Source organism: Pithys albifrons, chromosome 20 (assembly GCF_047495875.1).
Source record: "Pithys albifrons albifrons isolate INPA30051 chromosome 20, PitAlb_v1, whole genome shotgun sequence".
Lineage (NCBI taxonomy): Eukaryota > Metazoa > Chordata > Aves > Passeriformes > Thamnophilidae > Pithys > Pithys albifrons.
The window spans coordinates 1,592,008-1,600,524 of record NC_092477.1 but is presented as its reverse complement, the minus strand read 5'-3'; positions in this window follow the sequence as shown (position 1 = coordinate 1,600,524).

The following is an 8,517-nucleotide window of genomic DNA, read 5'->3' as shown; positions in this document are numbered from 1 at the left end:
GTGCTGCGCAAGTCCTTCATTGATTTCAGTTTTCTTTCTTGTAGTTGAGTAAGGCAGTAACCGGCAGACCCCAGGAACCTCTGAGCCAGCCCAGACACAATTTCCTTGTGTCAAAGATGGATTTGCAGCCCCAGCTTTCAGAAAGATAAGTGGAGGGCTGTGATGCAGAGAGGGGATGGGAGTTGGGTCCAAGTTTGTGCATTGCCAAGAGGCATTTGTCAAGGTGGTCTAGTGAAATGAATATCCCAAAACAGGCCCTTACTGTGCGTCAAGGGAACGAGTTTTGCTTTTTATTATTGGGGCAGGTTGTGCAGGGCAGAGCAGTTCTGGTCGGTGTCACATCCTTTGTCTTCTCTGTGTTTTGTGTCACTGGGGTCGGTTCTTCTTGGTGACAGGTTTGTCTCACAGTTCTGTTGCACGCTTGGTGTTCTAACAGGTACGAGGTGTCTGTCTGCGCTTGGCCTGGAGCTGCTCTGCCCTGCTCTGTAGATGGGTGGGAGGTAGAATATTGCTCAGAGTGTAACGTTAACACATGGATTGTATTGGCCTGTTGAGGCAATGGCTGTACAGTCACACCAGATGGGGCAGGCGTCCTGAACTTATGTGCAGTCCTTAGAGATGCATTTTGTGGAGCTGATGGGACTTGCAAAGCAGGGCCTTGAAGAGTGGCTGTCATTTGTCTTATTGCAGGCTGTGGTTGGAAGAGTGTTCATTTCCAAAGGGGAAATGAGAACTGGTAGATTTTCAAGCTTTTAGCAAGTGCCTGGGTGACCTCACTAATCTGTTGTTTGGGGGTTTTTTGCTGGCAAACAGACAAGATGTACCCCAGAACAAGACAAGCTGAAGTAGCCCAGGGAGAAGGTGAGTCAGTACTTGGAGCTGGATGAAAGCTTTTGTCTGTAGTAATCCTTTATCTTGTGGCTTCTTGTTTTTTTGATTTCAAGATGGATTGCTATCTCTGTTTTGGGCTCCCAGTACAGAAGGGGAGACAGGCAGGGTGAGAATTCTACTGAGTCAAAATTCAATGTTAATTTTAGGGTGTTGACTCTTTGGTCCCTCAATGCACATCTGTTGTAAATCTTAATTTTTATAGGTCGTACACAAACCTACAAGCATCTGCTTGATGTGATGAAGGTCTTTCTAATTAGTGGTCAAGCTTAAGAAGCCTCAGTCACTTATGTAGCAACAATGCAATGCACTATGAGGAGGTAAGTCAATAGGAACCTCAACATCTGTGTTTTCTTTCCACCACAAGTCTGTCCACTGGGAGGGGCAGAATGCCACTTGATAGTATGCTATGATGGGGCTTGGACATCTTTTCCTCACCCAGGGAGGAATTCCTAAGCATTAGATAGCTCAGTAGCATCTGGAACATGAGGAGCCTTTCAGGTGACTTGGGAGGTAGGGAGGAGGAGCTTTATCTTTCCGTCCAGATAAAAGGTGGCAGCCTTGGGCTGTCAGGTGCCAATGATGTGGTCCCATTAACACTAGAAAAGGAGCAATGGCTTTCTGTTCTGGCACCTTTTCCCTCAAAGGAGTCTTCATCCGTCTTCAATTATGGACAGAAAAATGGCAATTTCCTGGACCCACACCTGCCAAGATCGATGGAGCTTTGCGCCCAGATAAAAGGTGGCAGCCTTGGGCTCTCAGGTGCCAATGATGTGGCCACATTAACACTAGAAAAGGAGCAAGAGCAATGGCTTTCTGTCCTGGCACCTTTTCCCTGGGAGGAATCTTCATCCGTCTCCAATCCTTTAGCCCCAAACCGAATGGGAACAGTTTAATTTGACATATTGTTTAGCCGGTATCTCTAGCCTGGTAAGGATTTTCAATCGCACCTTAAAGGGCATTGAGAGAGTTCTCTCCAGGCTGTATTTCCTTTCATTAAGCCAAGTTACAAAACAAGATCCAGAAGCACAAGAGTGTCTGGGCATCTGTCAGGAAACACTGGTACTTTCAGCTGGGCGGTAATGTGTTTGAGCAGTCTTAAGTTCGTTGCACTGTCAAGCTGCCCAGTGGGTCTGCAGAGGTGTATGGACACTTGCCCTCCCTACGTGCAGTGTTAGCTGTGTTTAGCATCTGTGAATTTTGTTGTGAATTAAAATTCTGTTTACAATTTTGCTGTAATTTGCAGCAACAGAGATTTTAACTTTCTGTGAAAGTGACTGAAACTACCAAGAGTGACTGAAGTGACTGAGACTCAAGGCTTCTCTCAGTAAACCCTACAGTGGCCACGTGGGGCCTGAGGAGTTGAACTTGAAAAGTTGCAAGGGGAATTAGCTCAAATGGACTGGAGCTGCCCCTTTGCTAAGTGAAGTTACTCTGCACTCATTATAGACCTGCTTAGCTTGGTCTCCCTGGCACAAGGACAGTGGTTCGTGTGGTGAAGACTGTACAAAAAGACCATAAACTGATGTGTGGAAAAAAGTTTCTTGTTCATGTGCACAAAGAGTTGTAACTGTTGTAACTGTAAATTGATGTTAGTAGGCAAGCCTTACATGCCTCAGTTTGTGTGTTGCCAACATTGGCGATCTCACTTACCCCACCTGGTTAAAGAGGTATTGTACTATTAAGCTTTAGTGATGCCTTCAGTTTGTGGTAGTTATATTTGTTACTTGACAAATGTTACTGTACCTTGTTCAAGAAGTTTTGTACCTCGAGGACTTAGTAACACCAGGTGTTCATGCACTCAGCAAATCAGAGGTGTGTTTTGCACAAAAAGAGCGGGGGATTTGTAAGGAAGGTTTGGCCTCGGCCCTTGTATTGCACATCCTACGTCAAGAGCTGACAGGCTGGCAAGGTCAGTGCGACTTTGAAGCAGCCTGAAGAAGGAGTAAACAACTTCAGACCCCAGCTAAACAGCGTCAGGCTGGTGCCTGGAGGGTCGTGGGTGCCGCATGAGCATTGGTCCTCCAGCCAATCAGAGCTCACGGCCGGCGCGTGAACAAAGCCTCTCAGCCTATCCAAAGTTGTTATTGTGCTTGTGTACACCCCAAAACACTATATAAGTTGTTTACCCCCGCAATAAAGGGTTTGTACTGTCCTGTTTTTAACCATTGGAGCCTAGACTCTGTGAGAATATGTCTTGGTATCTGGTCGCTGAGACCAGGGTACTGTGTGGGGTGAGCCAACAGGAGCACGAGAAGCCTCCTGCAAGCCCTTTTTCCCCTACACTGGGGTCGTCAAGACCCTCTGTCTTCATCCATCTCCTCTTCCTCGGGCACACAAAGGTCTCTTGGAACTCTTCCAGTTCTGACTTCTGGGTCATTCTGACCTGTGTTTATGTTTCGTTCTGTAGGGCTTTCTGACAGCATTCAGCTCTTTACCTTGAAGAGAGTCTAAACAAGATTAAATGAAGGAATTTGAGCTCCCAATTTTGGGACGGGGTAGTGATAGAAAGACATTAAGCTTAAACTAGAAATAACCCACTAAAAATCTACAGCTACTGTGTTCCTAAAATCTACAAAATGTGCAAATCAAAAATGAAAAACCCCTTTGGCATCAATGGGGCTGGGACAGATGTTCCGGGGGGATTTGGGAGCCAAAGGGGATTGATGTGGGAGCCAAAGGTGGTGGATGTGGGAGCCAAATTGGTATGTCGGAGCCTGCAGGGGAATGTGACAGCAGGTGCAGCTGTCTCTGTCCAACAAGACTCTTTGATTAAGTCTTGAGATTTAATTAAAGAGTTAATACATTAATTTGTTTTTATTCAGACACTCACATCAAAAATAAATCAAGTAGAGCAAACAGTTCCCTGCAACAATAATAAATTTGGGTTTTTTTCACTCTACTTTTCTTGAACTTGTATTCAGAGTTAAAAAACAAATGAAATAGTTTGACATAATGAGTTTGTCAGCCATATAACGGTCAATTGCAGTCTCTGTTGAATAAGTAAACTGTGGGGTGATGGGCCGATAAGCCCTGATGGGTTGAGGGAAATACCTCAGACCCCTGCAGGGGTGCTCCCCGCAGAAGACAAAAGCAAGGCAAACTGATAAGTGGTGGGTGTTACCAAAGAATGGAGTGTTATTAAATTAGAATGGCTTTTCCTTGCTGCACCCTGTCTCTGACTACACAAGGAGCCCATCCCCCTCAGGCATCTGTATCACCCCACCAAAAGATTGATATAGTCGCGCGAAACCACATGAAGGAAAAAAAAAGTATAAAAAGTGGAGTATAAACTCCAGTAGAAAGGGAGAAAGGCCACTGTCTCTGTTGAGGCAGCTTCTGGCAGCTTTGTCCTGCCTCCTCCTACCTCCTGGAACAATGTAGGGGTAAGGAGACCATGTGCTTTCTATTTTTCTATACTTTACTTTCTGACAAAGCTTATTCCTTTATACATTCTATCCTACCTTATGCTAACAGCTACTTTGATTCTTACTTTATAAGAATCTCCTTTACTGTGTTTTGCTACCTTAAAACTAATAACAGTGTCTTGCTTTACACTTTGCTACTTTCAGTGTGCAGCTTCTTTTTCAACATGTGTGTTGATAAGAAGCAGCTCTGTTTTTTTGTTTTGTGTTACAGAGTGGTGTGCAAGATATTATATTGTCCTATGTTATTGAAAGAGTGTCTAGATAAGTGTTTTACGTGGCTATGTTTTTAGTTAGTAGTTCTTTGTTGCTAGTTTCTGTCTGTCATGAAAATGGGATACATTGCTGTATTGTAACTTGAGTTTAGTGTGTTTGTCTCTGTAAAATGTGGTTTGAGCTGGTTTCTTTTGGGGTATTTTACTGGGGTCACCTCTGAGTCCCGAGCAGGGGTGCAGCATGGATGGCAGTCAGAAGAGCTCAGGCACAGCAGATATCAGAAGGCTTTGATCAGGAGGCTTATAACTTGGAGAGTTTATTCAAGATAGATAACAGACAGATCCTCATAGCTCATAGTAGTAGTTCCTAGAAGTTCCTATTACATCATCTCTAGTTCCTAGTAGATCTAACTCTCACACAGTAACATCCACACCTTTTATGCCCTCTCACATCCAACATGCCTCTACCTAATTGGTTAACCAATTCACCTTACATATACAACAGCCTCTCATTGGTCACAAGCCACCAGAGACACACCAGGTAGCTCTGTTCTCTTTAAGGTAGAACTCTAAAGCACTTACCCCTATAGTCTTTTATTATCAATTAAATACAATCTTGCAGCTAAATGTTATCACCAGCAAAGTGGAACCCACAATAACTGTCACATATTTGTACTAGTAAATGTTATTTCGGGAGCTGTTGTGGGAAAAGTTCTTTTCTAGCTATTAAGCGTGGCTTCAAAGCAGAGGTTAGAAATCCTTCCAGCCTGTGTGCTATCCCTGTTGGCAGGCAGTGCTGGGTTCATAAGGCTCTATTTTTTCTGGAAGCACTTGTTTAGCTGATAAGTTCTCCCTGGCTTAAGTGTGGCTTCATATCAGAGGTCAGAAACCTTTCCAAGCTGTGTGCTGTCCGTTAGTCGACAGACAGTGTTGGGGATAAAGGATCTGATTGTCAGGAAGCGCTTATTGCTAATTATTTCTTATTAATACAGTTAAGACTGGAAATCTTTGCATTTCTGTCTCCCTCCTCCCTTTCATGTGACAAAAACAAAATCATAAGATTGAAAGAACAGTAAACATGGTTGGTAAGGGACTATATATATCTACATACAGAGGTATTCTGAGTTCCTAGGGGTGTGACATAGCTTTTATTTTAATTGAAATGTGCATGATTCTGATAAGAGCAAAAGAGATCTATTTTCTAGTTAAAAAAAATGAACCTCCACAAGTGAATGGGGCCCTTTCCTGACTCTGCTCTCTGGTGTCTTCAAGCACCTGATGAACAGGGAACAAAATCCCCTGACACCATCCCATGTCCCCTTCCCGAAGGTTTCTTCACCCCCCACCAACTTGGGGTTTGTCCTACAGCTTCTTCCAGGGTTGCTGCAGCAGCACCTTTGGGGGGGGGTCAGGGTTAGGGGTTCCTGAGAGCCCTCAATGCAGCCCCAGGTGAGCAAAGCCTCCCTGAGCACACCCAAGGGTGTCTCTGCGCAGCCCCAGCACCACCTCTGCCCTCCCCAGCTCTGGCCCTCCTGCCCCTTCCTCTGCACTGGGCAGAGGGCACAGAAAACATCTGCATCCTCCTCCTGCTTCCCAGCCCAGGAACAGTTTTGGAGCTGCACCTGTTGCTCAGCACCCACAGCTGGGGCTGCTTTGGGGCTGCTTTTCTTTAACCTCTTGTTCTAGGAGAGAGATGGAGCCTTTCCCTGGAGCAGAGGCCCTGCCCAGGGGTGGGAAATGGTTCTGTGTGGGGAAGGCTGGTGGGTTCCATCCCCCCTGACCCACTGGGGGCCAGTGGTTGAAGGGCTGGAGGGGCCCTTGGGAGGAGTTTTGTGAGCTCTTTCCCCTCCCCCCCCCAAGGAATTTACTGGAGATTTGATCCAAAACAGGCCTGTGGGTGGGTGGCAGTCAAGATATCTGGGAGAGAGGAAAGGAGGGGAAAAGCTCTGAGGGAGGGAGATTTCTGTGCCTCCATCATCTTTTTTCCACTTCTTTCCACCTCACACTTGATTTTCACTCCAAAATGTGCCAACATGTAGCCTGGAGCAGGAGGAATTTGAGGACCGGGGACAGTAATAAAATTCTGCTTAAATTAAACGTTATTAGAAATTCAAGCATTTGGACAGGAATAAAATAATCGGGTTTCGGTTTTTGCTTTGCAAACACAGGCAAGGGGTCCTCACCTGGAAAACCTTTACCTGTGGGGGAAGTAGCAGGTGCAGGGGCGGGTAAAAATTTTATTTACTGTGGTGATAGCAAGAACACCTGCTGGACACTGACGCTGGGTGTTTGTATAGTTGTAATAAGTACAGAAACCCTTTGCAGTTTTCAATGAGTCAACAGGAAAATCCACAGGTATTTTTAATCTGTGTCCATTGATCCTTGTTTTTTGGCTTTTTTTTCCTTCGTTTGTTTTGGTTTTGGTTTTTTGGATATTATTTTCCTTATATATAGTCCAAAAATCACTCCTATGGGTCCAGTTTTGCTTTGCTGAGGAGAGCTGTGACTGTCTGGGGGGATTATCAGCTTTATGTGTTTTATTTTAGGAGCACAGGAGCATCCTGGCAAATCCCTGCGCTGGAGCAGGAGCTGTTCAGGCCCTGAGAGTTTGGGGTGTTGTCTGAGATCAGGTGGTGTCAGGAAGAGCTGAGGGTGCCCCTGTCCCCTCTGTGTCCCCCTAGGGGCTGCAGTGTCTTCCCCAGCCCTTCCTTCCTGCGGGCTGGCCTTGCCTAGCTGCCAGGCTGTGGCTCCAGGCCTGGCTGGCCCCGGGAGGGGCTGGCACTGCCTCCTGCTCCAGAGCAGCGCTGGGACCCCGGGGCACGTTCGTCCCCCTTGGCTCTGCCTTGCCCAGGGTGCCCTGGGCGGGAGCACAGCAGGGCTGGTGCTGAGGGGGTCACTGGGGCAGAACCATCTGGGAGGGTGCCAGCCCTGTGCTCAGCACCACCCACACCCCACCTTGGCCTGGTTTAACTCTGGGGGCAGCCGAGACCCTCACAGCTGCTCACAGACTCTGCTCCATGCTTGGCTGGGGGACACAATCCAAGGGGGAAAAATGCCAACACTCATGGGCTCAGATGATACAGTTTAATAAGGAAAACAAACTCAACGCAGTCAAGGGATGCAGAAAGCCACAGGGGCTCACTCCCAGCTGCCCCAGGTCTTGCCAGGGCAGCAGCAGCAGTTGTGTTGCTGCAGATATGGGGTGTGGTACATCCACTGGGGCAGAGGGCTCAGCTGGCCCAGCTGTGCCCCCTGCCAGGCCCTTGTGCCTCCCCCAGGCTGCTCACTGGGGCTGGGCTGAGGGGCAGGACAGGCCTGGGCACTGTGCCCTCCCTGCTCAGCTGTGGCTCAAACCCCATGGTGTCCCTGGGATGATCCTTTCCTAAAGAACGTGGCCTCAGCAGCCCCAGCCTTCAGCTCTCTCATTGCAGACCCCATTCCACCCTCCCAATGCCCCGCCCACCCCTCCCCTCCCCTCCCCAGCTTCAGTCCACCCCGCAGTCCACATTCCACCAGTACCTGGGCCCATCCCACCCCTCCCAATCCACATTCCATTGCTCTAAGGGGCCTTGGAGGGCTGTAGAATCAAGTAATTTTGGGGAGGGATTGAGCCATTTTGAGGTGGGATCAAGATATTTTCCTTCAGATTGTGTCATTTTCAGGTGATGAGCAATGAAGAAAATTCCCCAAATCCAACTGGATCCCCCAGATATCTTCCTGAACACCAACATGCCCTCAAATCCCAGAAAAATGGAAGGCCTTTTGACGTTTTGGTTTCGTGTCTTTATTTTTATCCCAATTTCTAGTGTTTGGAAGGGATGAAGAAGAGGCAGAAGGAAATCGAGGGCAATAGAAAAGGATTTGCATGTTGGTGTCATGTGATCATCTATGGGCTTGGGTTGAGTTGGTGGCGGAAACCTTTTTGGAGAACTTTGCACCCCATTTTCCCCAAAATCTTGCTCCTTTCTCCAGTCCATCGCCATTGGAAT